The sequence below is a fragment of the Lolium rigidum genome, chromosome 3 (assembly GCF_022539505.1).
Source record: "Lolium rigidum isolate FL_2022 chromosome 3, APGP_CSIRO_Lrig_0.1, whole genome shotgun sequence".
NCBI lineage: Eukaryota > Viridiplantae > Streptophyta > Magnoliopsida > Poales > Poaceae > Lolium > Lolium rigidum.
This window is the reverse complement of record NC_061510.1, coordinates 410,354,730-410,368,215: the sequence shown is the minus strand read 5'-3', so window position 1 is coordinate 410,368,215 and position 13,486 is coordinate 410,354,730.

The following is a 13,486-nucleotide window of genomic DNA, read 5'->3' as shown; positions in this document are numbered from 1 at the left end:
GTTTTTGTTGATTATTATTATTATTATCAAATAATATATGCAATATTCATATAATATGGCCATATAATGTGGGGAACTTGAATACGACATAATTAATATCTGAGGAATCTGTAAACCGCAATTAGAAAAATATGAGGAATTTGAATAACAATAGAAAGATTCGATATATTAAGACGATTCATAGGTTCATACAAATATAGAAGACACACACCACACACCACACCACCATCTACTCATCATCTTTAAATATTGAGACGATCAACATGGCTATCGTAGCCAACTAGCCTCCAATACTTCCTAGCCATCACGGAGCCCAGACGAGCGTCTAGAGCGGCATAGTGCACTTGGTCGTAGCTCAATGGAACATTGCCCCATCAAAAATCAGTTCATCTTCTTCTTCTTCCGCGTCGTCCTTCTTATTGTTCTTCTTCTTCTTCTCCCTCTTCCTCTTCTTCTTCTCAAGTTTTGTCCCAATAGTAGAATTTTCTAGATCATATAGACTCAGAATGAGATTTTTGGAAGGGTTCGGGATTATCTTTTGGAGGTCGTGAACGCAGACCTAATATCAATTATGTAGGAACTCAGCATTTCCACATCTTTGCCGATAGCCGCGCACGTAATCTGATGATCTTGTCCTGCAAGAAATCCTTGAGAACTTGTGGAACTTCATCAACCCAACAAATTTGGAAGACCAAATTGTCGGTCGCCGCCGAGAGTTGAAGGATGGCGGCACGCTGATTACCCTCACGGGGGTTGGTGAACTCATAGTCCAAGCCCACACACTTGATAGGTGCGGCGTCTAGAAAATCCCTCTTGATGGCGCGGATCCACCTCTCCACCCTTGATGCACAGAGAGTGACCGTGATCTTGAAGTGCATCCCTTCGGTCGTGAGGTAGTACACCCGAGATCGAGGAGTCAGGGCGCGCGTGAGGTGCTCCATCGGGGCTGGGACGTCGATGTGAGAGAGCTTTTTGGGAGAGATGGTTAATGGAGATGTGAAGAGACGTGGCAAATGGAGAAGACATGAAGCATATAAAGGTGAGGGAGGTGAATATGAACAGGCCCGTGGCCGGCCGCCGGCGCCGGTGATCCAAACTCTCGTGGCCGGCCGGCGCGTGACGATCGATTTCCGCACCAGTAATGGCGACGACGATCGGCTTCCGCGCGGAAACGAACGGTTTGACTTCAGTTCCGGCTCGTGTCACCAGCCGGGACTAAAGGGGGTGCCAGCAGGCGCAGCGGGCCGCAGAACCCTTTAGTCCCAGTTTGTATCCCAAACCGGGACAAATGGTTCCTAAAGAACCGGGACCAATGGGTGTCGTACGCTTGGACGGATTCGGGGCGACGTGGCCAGACCTTTAGTCCCGGCCCAGAATACGGCCTGGACTAAATAGGCCTGACGAAAGGCCTGTTTTCTACTAGTGCTTGTTGATGAAAGTACAATGTTGAATAAATCGTACTCCATCTTTTCTATATTAATTATTTGTCACATATTTGGACGTACGTATACAAAATGTGTCTTAAACTCTAGATACATTAGTATTAGTGACAATTAAAATGGAACAAGGGAGTACATTATATTTCTTGTTGGATACAATAAATCTTGCGGAAATATGATTATTCATGAATCATAAAAGTCAAAAAGGGAGTAAAGCATCGAGGGCATATGAGAAATGATAATCTAGGTGAAAAAAGATTCGGCACAAGTACGAGCATATCCATGTGAGAACTCCATAAGAAATATCACCACAATCTAAATAAGAATGGAAAATCAGGCATACACTAAGGAAATCTAGATCAAATTAGAGATTTCGGTAAATATACACATGTCACAAATATTTTGTTTTTGCCCCACATCTGAATTGATAAGATTTAGAAATGGGCCAGGCTTCGTTAATACCCACAAGTAATCACAATTATTTTGATAGTATAACCTTATGCTACCACCTTCTTGTAGGCGTCGTCATGTCCTAGTGAAACCGAGAAGGATGAGAAAGACAAACCAACGCCCAGTGATACTGCCTCGGACAGGCCCGAAGGGGAGCATCAAAAGGGATCTTCGGGTACTCAGGATATGGATGGACCAGACTGACACTCTTGTTGGTGCGTTTTCTGTCACTGATGGATCCAAGTCGGTTCCATCTAGCTAGACTTTGGTATCACATGGTTGAGGAGGATGAGGCCGAGGCCTACAAGAAGTTTGCACCTTCTAAAGTTGGATGTGTTCCTCTAGGCTGGTCTAGTAACTCGGCATAGACTTCTTCATTTTCTCTACCGCAGAAAGTGCCCGAGGGTGTTGATGGTTCAGTGCGATCCGAGGCAGAGATTTCTGTTTTTCCTCTGTCGGGGCTGAGCTGTGATGCTGTAGTTCAGGATTCTAGTGTGACAGGCCATCATGATTTTGTTAATCAAAATAGTGTCAGCCCAAAATAAGATTTTGGACAGCCTATTGTGAATGAGGAGGTGATGGATGACATGCTCCAATCTTGTTTGCCGGTTGAGGCCAATTGTATGGGTGATCTTATGTCTCCAAATTTAATTTTTCTACTAATTTTGCTGATTCTAGTTCTCATTTTTGTTCGCCTCTTGTTTCAGTTTCACCCAGCCCTCCACAAGGGAGGAATGGTCTGACCCCTATCGTATTGCGCTCTCCTCCTATGAACACCCCAAAGAATAATGTGACCACAAGAGGCACCCGAGTTTTTCTGGGTGGGCGTTATTCGTAGAAGGAGGTAATTGCATATGGGGGAATTTATGAAGGGGGATCTATGGGGTGCGAACAAGTGAGCGCATCAGAGCCAAGCCCAATGCTGATAGACTCAGCTGGAGCATGCACAACTGATTGCACATGCTAAGGAGGATATCTTATATTTCTGTACAATAATTCCCTCCAAGTTCACTATTGCCTCCATTCCTAATCACTAGTGGAAAACAGGGCTTTCGTGGGAGCCTTTTGTCGCGGGCGCCCCGAAACCATGTGGAGCGGGCAGGGCCTTTTGTCGCGCCCTTTTGTCGCGGGCTGTACCACGACCCGCGACAAAAGGTGTCCGAGTGCCGGCGCTTCCTGCCGGCACCCCTTTTGTCGTGGGTCGTGATACGGCCCGCGACAAAAGGGCCATGCCTATATATAGACACGCAGCCAGCCCCCCCCACCTCATTTTTTCCTTGGTGGTGAAGGTGGAGGTGTATGCTAGCTCATTTTTTCTACATGTGCACAAGAGGTGCATGTTTGATGGAATGCTTGTGAGAGGGATGCCACTTGATTTTATTTGATAAAATTTCTCCTCTTTTTGATCCTAAAAGGTTAGCAACTATTTTCTCGTATATATATACATAGTTCGTACAATACTAATTTTAGCAAGGTGATTGCATCTGATACATATATAATTGTACTTATGATGCAGATGAGTCATCCATGGATGTACGGTAGCCGATGTGCCCCCGCTTTCAGAGAGGGCGTGAATTCTTTCCTGCTTGTGGCCGAGGCCAACAAGTCGAAGCAAGGTTTTATGTGCTGTCCATGTCTAAAATGTAAGAACGAGAAGGATTACTCTTGCTCAAGAGACATTAAGAGCCACCGCTTCGGTTTGGATTCATGTCCAGCTATAATGTTTGGACCAAGCACGGAGAAGAAGGGGTTATGATGGAAGACGGCGATGAAGAAGAAGATAATAATGACCAGTACCGATCTATGTTCTCTCGAATGCAATGATACCGCAATGGACGACAATGAAGAAGAAGGAGGTGAAGAACATGACATCGGATGATCCTGTTGATGATGATCTTCGTCGGGCCATTTCGATGCAAGAGGAGACTGTGGCACGGATAAGGAGAGGTTGTAGTTCGACAAGTTGTTAGAGGACCACCACAAATTGTTGTACCCAGGTTGTGAAGATGGGCATAGAAAGCTGGGTAGCATATTGGAATTGCTGAAATGGAAGTCAGAGGTCGGTGTGACTAACTCGGGATTTGAGAAATTGATGATAATATTAAAGAAGTTGTTTCCAAGAAATAATGAATTGCCCGTCAGTACATATGAAGCAAAGAAGCTTGTCTGCCCTCTAGGATTAGATGTGCAGAAGATACATGCATGCATTAATGACTGTATCCTCTACCGCTGTGAGAAGTACGAGAATTTGAATAAATATCCGATATGTGGTGCATTGCGGTATAAGATCGAGAAAAGATGACCCTAGTGATGTTGAGGGCGAGCCACCCAGGAAGAGGGTTCCTGCGAAGGTGATGTGGTATGCTCCAATAATACCACGGTTGAAACGTTTGTTCAGAAACAAAGAGCATGCCAAGTTGTTGCGATAGCACATGGAAGAACGTAAGAAAGACGCGATGTGGAGGCACCCCGCTGATGGTCGGCAGTGGAGAAACATCGGGAGAGAGTTCCCGGATTTTGCGGGTGAGGCAAGGAACTTATACTTTGGTCTAAGTACGGATGGCATGAATCCTTTTGGGGAGCAGAGCTGCAGTCACAGACACCTGGCCCGTGACTCTATGTATCTACAACCTTCCTCCTTGGTTGTGCATGAAGCGAAAGTTCATTATGATGCCAGTGCTTATCCAAGGCCCAAAGCAACCGGGCAACGACATTGATGTGTACCTAAGGCCATTAATCGATGAACTTTTGGAGTTGTGGGCCAAACCAGGTGGACGTGTGTGGGATGAGCAAACCGAGCAAGAATTTGACCTACGAGCGTTGCTATTCGTAACCATCAATGATTGGCCTGCTCTCAGTAACATTTCAGGACAGACGAACAAAGGATACAATGCATGCACACACTGTTTAGATGAGACTGAAAGTAAATATTTGAGAAAAAGCAGAAAAGTTGTGTACCCGTTCAATCGTCATTTCCTTCCGCGCAAGCATCCCTTAAGGAAAAAAGGCAAGCATTTCGATGGCGAGGCAGACCGCCGTTAGAAGCCTGTCCCCCGTAGTGGTGCTGATATATTTGACATGGTCAAGGATTTAAATGTTATCTTTGGAAAGGGTCCAGGCAGTCGACCTGTTCCGAAAGACGCTGACGGACACGCGCCCATGTGGAAGAAGAAATCTATTTTTTGGGAGCTAGAATATTGGAAAGTCCTGGAAGTCCGCTCTGCAATCGACGTGATGCACCTGACCAAGAATCTTTGTGTGAATATTCCAGGTTTTCTGGGCGTGTATGGAAAGACAAAAGATACACCAGAAGCACGGGAGGACCAGGAACGTCATAAAGGACGAAACGGCAATCATCCAGGGCAGTTTGTAGGGCCTGCCAGCTACGCTCTTACCAAACAAGAGAAGGAGATCTTTTTTGAAGCCCTATTCAGTATCAAGGTTCCGTCTGGTTTCTCGTCGAATATAAACGGGATAGTAAATATGAAGGAGAAAAAATTCCAGAACCTGAAGTCCCATGATTGTCACGTGCTTATGACACAATTGCTTCCGGTTGCATTGAGGGGACTTCTACCAGAAAATGTTCGACTAGCCATTGTGAAGATATGTGCATTCCTCAACGCAATTTCTCAGAAGGTAATGGATCCAGAAACTTTGTCAGGATTACAGGAAGATGTGGTCGACTGTCTTGTCAGCTTCGAGTTGTTGTTCCCACCATCCTTCTTTAATATTATGACGCACCTCCTCGTTCACCTAGTTGAAGAGATTAGAATTCTCGGTCCTGTATTTCTGCACAATATGTTCCCCTTCGAGAGGTTCATGGGAGTCTTAAAGAAATATGTTCATAACCAAGCTAGGCCGGAAGGAAGTATCTCAAAGGGCTACGGAACTGAGGAGGTCATTGAGTTTTGTGTTGACTTTCTTCCTGACCTTAAGCCGATTGGTGTTCCTGAATCTCGGTATGAGGGGAGGCTGACTGGAAAAGGCACACTAGGAAGGAAAGCAACTGTGTGCAGGGACAAGATTTCTTTCAATCAAGCACACTACACAGTTCTATACAATTTCAGCTTGGTGGCTCCGTACATCGAGAAACATAAGAATGTTTTACGAGAAATAAACCCGGGCCAGCCCGAATCCTTGATTACACGTCAACACATGAATACCTTCGGCAGTTGGTTGCAAAGACATCTCTTTAATGACCCATCTGTTGTGGAGCAGCTGTACTTGTTGGCCAGGTTACCATCTTCAAACATATGTACATTCCAAGGGTACGAGATAAATGGGAATACATTTTACACGATCGACCAAGATAAAAAGAGCACCAACCAAAATAGCGGTGTCCGCTTCGATGCAAAAGACGAGAATGGGCAGACCACCACATATTATGGATACATAGAGGAGATATGGGAACTTGACTATGGTCCCACTTTTAAGGTCCCTTTGTTTCGGTGCAAATGGGTGAAGCTCAGCGGTATACATATTGACGATAAGTACGGTATGATAACAGTGGATCCCAACAATCTTGCGTACCTGGACGAGCCATTTGTCCTAGCCAGCGAGGTGGCTCAAGTTTTCTACTTCAAGGACATGTCTAGCAAATCAAGTAAAATAAATCAACAAAAGAATACATCAACCAAGGAGCCAAAGCGCCACATAGTTCTTTCGGGGAAACGAAACATCGTGGGAGTGGATGACAAGATAGACATGTCAGAAGATTATAATAAGTTTAAAGAAATTCCGCCCTTCACGGTGAAAATTGACCCAAGCATCTTGCTAAATGATGAAGATTCTCCATGGCTACGGCATAGAAGATCACAACACTAGATGGCGATGTAATAATGTATTCTTCATATATAGTTCCCAAGACAATCTTTACATTTATGTAATAATGAGAACCCTTTCCCCAACACTGTTAGAGGAGACGGAGTCTTTCACGGGCTTCCGAAGATGCCGTAGGGCGTGTGCACCAACGACATCTTCGAGAAGCTGCGCCACGGGAGATTTCCCAACCCTTTCCTTCATCCATGGGAATGAAACTGTGCTTGGCTTGTTGATCTGCTTGGCAAGGCGTATCGATGCTCCTTTTATAGGCACGGCACCGCTTCTACTTTGTCTTGTTCCTTCGACAGGGCGTCGTGCGCTACATGCTTTATCTCATCGAGCAGTGCGTCCACCCACGCGTCCTTATCCTGCCGACAGCTTTAGTCCCGGTTGCAGCCACCAACCGTGAGAAAAGGTTACCGACACATCCTTATCCTGCCGACAGCTTTAGTCCCGGTTGCAGCCACCAACCGTGACAAAAAGGTTACCCGCACATCAGCCCCCCAGATAAGGCCCTCCTAGATAAGCCTCTCCCAGTCTTTTGTCCCGGTTTGAGCCTCCACACAGGATGAAAGTTTCGCGCGCCACTTCGTTCCCGCCTATTTTCTTCCCGCATTCCCGCCATTTTTCCACTATATATATGTAGGCTTGGACTCATATCTGCAAACCTCATCACTCTCTCCCATGGCTTCCATCGTATGTCTAACACCCTGGGAGGCGGAGGCGCTTTGCGCCTCGAACTACCCCTGCCCGCCCGGCTACCGCGTCCCGACCCGCTGGTTGCTGAGCGTCGGAGGCGTACCGGTCCCTCATATCCCTCTAGGTGTGCCACGCGAGATGGCCATCACGAACCACTACTATTTTGAGCTCACGCCTGAGCAGCGGAGGAATCCCCAGTGGCATCCCGACTACAGCCCGACTTGGGACAGCTTCTTCATCAATCGGCGTGAGAGGGCGGTTGCCAGGTACGAGGATAACGGCCCGCCTCCTTCGAACTTCAACGAGGCCGGCCATAGGATGTGGTGGCGCGGCCGGACTCTCTAGAGCGTCATGGCCTATCGTGGCCCCCGCCTGCGCTACCCTCAATCCCAGCCCACGCGTGGTCACCCGCCGAGGTTCGACAACCGCGACCCCGATGCTAGCGACGGTGACGTCGGCGACTATGATGACTACAGTGGCGACTATTATAGGGCTAGGCATGACTATGATTGAATGGCTCCAACATTCGAATCTGCCCATGTATCTTATTTTTCAGTTGAGCTCTGTACTTTAATTTCAGTTCAATCGTAATAAATTTCGTGTCAACCACTTTATTGAACAAAAACAACCGACAACGACTTTATAAACTAAATTTAAACTAATAGAACCGACAACGAATTTATTAAAATTACAATAAAATAGATAAATTACTAGTGTAGTCTCTACTCGTCGTCGGAGGTTGTCTCCGTCCAAATGTCATCCCGGAAACCGGACGCCCCTCGACTACGTGGAGGCATCCCGGAGATGAATGAGCGGAGGCGGTGACGACGTGTGGTTGCGCCCGCACTCGTCGCTCTATATAGCGCACGCGGGGCATGGCACGTGTAAGCCACGGCTACACACGTCGCACGCCGGCATCGGCGGGGCGAGGCACGTGGAAGCGGTGGCTACACGTCGCACGACGGCGTCGACGGGTAAGCGACACGTGTGGCACGACGGTGAAATGTTTGATATGATGCGAGATGCAAATAGTTATATGGATGTCATATTCATGTTCATTGGATTTTTCTGATCAATTTTCATATATAAAACTTTTCTATTTAAGTTACCATTTAAAAGTTATTGAAATAATAGTTTTATTAAGTTAAAATAGATAAAGCAGGGTTTATTTTTAAAACAGAAAAAAACAGCTCCAGGGGCTGATCCGCGTCCAACGGCTCCAGGCCGTTGGATTCAAACGGCCGGAGCCGTTGGATTCAAACGGCCGGAGCCGTTGGATGCACTTGGCGCGGATCAGCCGCCACCCCCTCCCACCCCCTTTTGTCGCGGGTCGTGCCACGGCCCGCGATAAAAGACCCACCCTTTTATCGCGGTCCGTGGCACGACCCGCGACAAAAGGGTCCAGGTATAAATACCTAGCGCCGCGGGCGGAGACCCCACCCGCGACACCCGGAGGCCAACACTTAGCAATTTCACGCCGCCAGGCTGCCGGATTTTTCCGTGCCGCCGTCGCCGCCATCGATCTGCCGCGCCCGTTCGCGCCCACTCGGTGCCACCGCGCCCGTCCGTGCCGTCGCCGCCGTCGATCTGCCGTGCCCGTCCGCGCCGTCTCGAGCTCCTCTGCCGCGCGCGCCGCCCTCTGCCGCGCACGCCATCTGCCGCGTGCGCCGCCTCCAGGTGCCGCCGTGCCGACCCCCGCCGCCGCCCTGTGTCGTGCCGCCCTTGCCGCCGCGCCGCCGCGCCCCCTCCGCCCACTGCGCGCAGGTAGCAACCGCCGTCCGCCAGCCCTCTTTTTTTTTTAATTTTTTTGAGTTAGTTAGTTAATTAGTTAGTTCAATTTTTTTGTAAGTATTTAAGTATATAGACATTTTAGTATGTTAGTTTAAATTTTGTTGTACACATTTTGTAGTTAGATAATTAGTTAGTTCAAATTTTGTTGTAAGTGTTTTGTTGTAATTAGTTAGTTTAATTTTTTGTAAAAAATTTGTAGTTTAAATTTTGTTGTACAAATTTTGTAGTTAGATAATTAGTTAGTTCAAATTTTGTTGTAAGTGTTTTGTTGTAATTAGTTAGTTTAATTTTTTGTAAAAAAATTGTAGTTTAAATTTTGTTGTAACCGCCGACACCCCTCTCGCAAACACCCACCGAGACCCCTCTCGCAAACAACCGACATCGACTCCCTCCCCCCTCTCAAAAACCCGTCGCCGACACCCTCCCCCTCTCGCAAACACGCGCCGACACCCCTCTCCCTCTCGCAAACACGCGCACTCTCCCTCTGGCAAACACGCGTCGACACCCCTCTCCCTCTCGCAAACACGCGCCACCGAGACCCTCTCCCTCTCGCAAACACGCGTCGCCGACACCCTCTCCCTCTCGCAAACACATGAGCATTGTCGAGATCCTCTACCTGACGCGCCCTCTTCTCCCTGCTCCACGCCGAGACTTCCCCTCCTTGAGCCTACCCCATCTGTGGTTAGGGTTAGGGTTTGGTTAGTGTTTGATTAGGGTTAGGGTTAGAACATGTACTTATCGATTTAATTTTTTTTGCACAAACAACGGATCCATTCGAACGGGACTTGGAACAGGAAGACATTTTCGCGAACATAATCCGCGATGGTACAGAAGGCGACCGAGAAGACCGCGACTCCGGTGATGGAGAAGCCGGCGGCTCCGGTGATGGAGAAGCTGACGGCTCCGGTGATGACGAGGTATACGATTAGTATAGAGGCATTAATGGAATTCTATATGTACATATGTATATAAATTAATTAATTTTTATTCTCTTAGGCCTCCGAAGGTAAGTTGGACAATCGAGGCCCAACAAAGAAGTTGACCAAAAAAGACCACTTCAAAATTGAAGCTATATCACCGGAAGGCCAACCTGTGGCACCCCCAGCTGTCAGAACGAAATTTAAAAATCAATGCGGAGTTCTGGTTAGGGATTCTCTCCCGATCACTATTAGAGAATAGAACAAGACCAAGAAGATGTCCGAAAATCAGGTTGCCGATAGGTACAAAGACACACTTTTTGACGACCTCATGGCACATTTCACTTTGCCAGATTTGGGATCGGAGTCTGAGAATGCTAAGCGAGAGGCGCTAGTGAAGAAATGGGCTCTTAAGAAGATGGGGGAACTTTTCCGGGCTTATAAGAACCGGTTATGGGCAACTTATAAGGCCGAGAAGAAGCCTCCAAGTATTCGAGAACTATCTATCGAAGCAGGAGCATAATTGGGAAGAATTTGTGAAGTACAAAGAATCAGAGGAGGCTGTGAACCTGTCCAAGAAAAACCAGAAGAATGCAAGCGAAAAGAAATATCACCATCATACGGGGCGAGGGGGCTACGAAGTAGCCATGCCTAAGTGGGATGCACAAGAGGCTGAGATGGAGCGGAATGGGATCACTCCAGAACCCACGCGAGAAGGATGGGACATTAGGGCTCGAAATTGGTTCCTCGCGCATGGCTATGAGTATGACATGAAGACAGGGAACATTGTTGAAAGTGACAGCAGGGTTAGGGTACCCAGGGAAAAATGGATTGCCGTGACGACAGATATAAAGGCGGGAAAACTAAAGTTTGCTCCCGATAGAGAGAAAGACTTGCTGACGCTTGTCCTCGGTAATCCTAAGAAGGGAGGACGAACAAGAGGCTTCGGCCCTAGTGTTCCGTGGTCTCTTGGGTTTCCGGCCAAAGCGGAGACTTATAGAAGCCGAGCGAGAGCTAAACAACGCGAGCTGGAGGTGCAGAATGACCGGATGGCCGAGTTCCAACGCCGACTTGACCAGCAGCAGCGGGAGATTCAGCAGAAGCAGCGGGAGATAAATGAACTAAAAGGACAGTGCCAGCCAGATAATACCGCTGGCATATCTCGGCGACGAGACAGAGCAGCGTGGCCGACTCGGAGGCCCCTCCTACACGGATGATAGATGGCGGTCCCGGCGACCCCGTGGATGGAATCAAGGAGCAGACACCTTGTGATCTCCATGAGGTGTTCAGGAACATGTCTGTTAAGGTGGCGGTCGGCTATGTCTTACCTGCATTTGGACCTGAAGGTGAGCCGGCAACATGGCATGGCAATGAGATTCCAGCTGGCTATGCTCGTGTCGGGGTGGATTCAGTAGTACCGTCGTGGGAGACATTGGAGCTCCAGTTCCCTGGAGGTGATGGGAGGGTTACACTCAGAGAGGTGCTTGGGAGAAATCATTCTCTCGGGAAAAGAAGGACATCGAGCTGCCAGGCTAGGTAGCCCCTAGTACCAGTCGTCCCAGGTCACCATCACCTCCTCCAGATGATCGCAGGCCATCATCACCTCCTCCTACTGATCACATGTCGCCACCATCACCCCATGGGTACGACGTTGACCACGCCATCTGTAGTCCATTTCCATCTCCAGCGCCGCCGCCTCCGCCCACTAAGACTCGGAATGCACCCAACCGGAAGCGTTTCAAGAGTCCTGTCCGCAAGATGCCGCCCCTCCCAAAAGTACCAAAGGTTCCTCCCCCCCCCCCGTCCTTACGATCGTACTGTCGAGAAAAATGAGGCCATTGTTGCGAAATACAACTATGAGTTTTTTCATAAGCCAAAACCTCCAGCGCCAGAGCCATACACCGAGAAGCAAAAAGCATATGCTACTTCTTTTCTGAACACACCATCGCAATATGACTTACACGAGAAGAAGGATGACTATACACGCCACCTTGCGAGGGTAATTGATGACAAGGCTAAGAAGAACAAGGATGACAAGGCTAAGAAGAAGGACATTGCTAGCACGAGCAAATCATTAGCTAGAAGTGCAGCCGAGAAGAAGTCAAGTTCAACAAGTGCACCCCTCAAGGCCAAGCAAACAACAGAATGCAAAAAAAGAAAGGAAGTTCCCCTGCTCGGAGATCATCCCAAACAATCGATCCCATCACTCAAAGTGCTTAATGTTCCCAAGGTGTACCAGGAACATGGTGGTTTCGTGCTGGAAGAAGCTGCAAGCCTAGCGGTTGCTCGTTCGGTTACCGTGGAGGAATTGCTCGTTAGCGACGGATGCTGCACTACCCACTGCTGATATAGCTCCTAAATTTGTCTACGGGGCCGACTTGGTCAGCAGAGAGCAGCTGCATAAACTGCCAACACATATGCGGAATTTGCATCAGTGGTACCTTGATGCATGCAAGGAGAACATAAGGTACATCATGGCGGATATACCATTTGAATATTACTACCGAAAGGAGGAGATCCATATTGAGATAAATGAACTCTGGCAGTTATTCAATTTAGAAGCCCTCGACAAATCTCTCATGAGTTGCTATTGCTTGTAAGTTGTTAACTACATAAAAGTTCATTTTCATTCAGTTCATGTTCATTTTCATTGCATATACTCATTATATCTTATGTGTTCTCTTATGCAGACTGAAGATCAGTGAATGCCAAAGTAACAATATTATCAATATTGGGTTTGTTGACCCAGATAAAGTAAATGTTCAAACGGTAAAGCATAACCGCGAAGATACGGGGGGAAACCTACTAAGGTTTTTGGGGGAGCAATATTTCTGTGATTCAATATTGTTTCCTTACAACTACGAGTGAGAGTCTTAATGATCTTTTATGCACAGTCAATTTTTCTTACTCGATGTTAAGTGTAATTCCTGACGTATATACATAACATGTGCAGCTTCCACTGGATTCTACTAGACATTAAAGCTGATAAGGGAATACTTGAAGTAAGAGACCCACTGAGTAGAGGCGTGGACGGTGTTACCACCCGATTTTGGCCAAATCAGGAGGTGGGCCGCAAGTGAAGATGGGCTTGAAGGACGTACACATGAAGCATCTTTTAAGCGGCCTTGCGCTGAGAGTTCGGGCTTAATTGCCCATGTATCTGTAATATATTAGATCGCGTTGTAATGTAGATTAAAAAGATAGAGTCCGGCCTGTGCACGGTTAGGTGCACGCCTCGATTAGAAAGTCCCTTGGACTATAAATATGTATCTAGGGTTATCGGAAAAGGAGGACAATCACCGTTCAAACAAAACAAACCAATCTCGGCGCATCGCCACCCCTTTCCTACGAGGGTTCTTACCGGTAAGC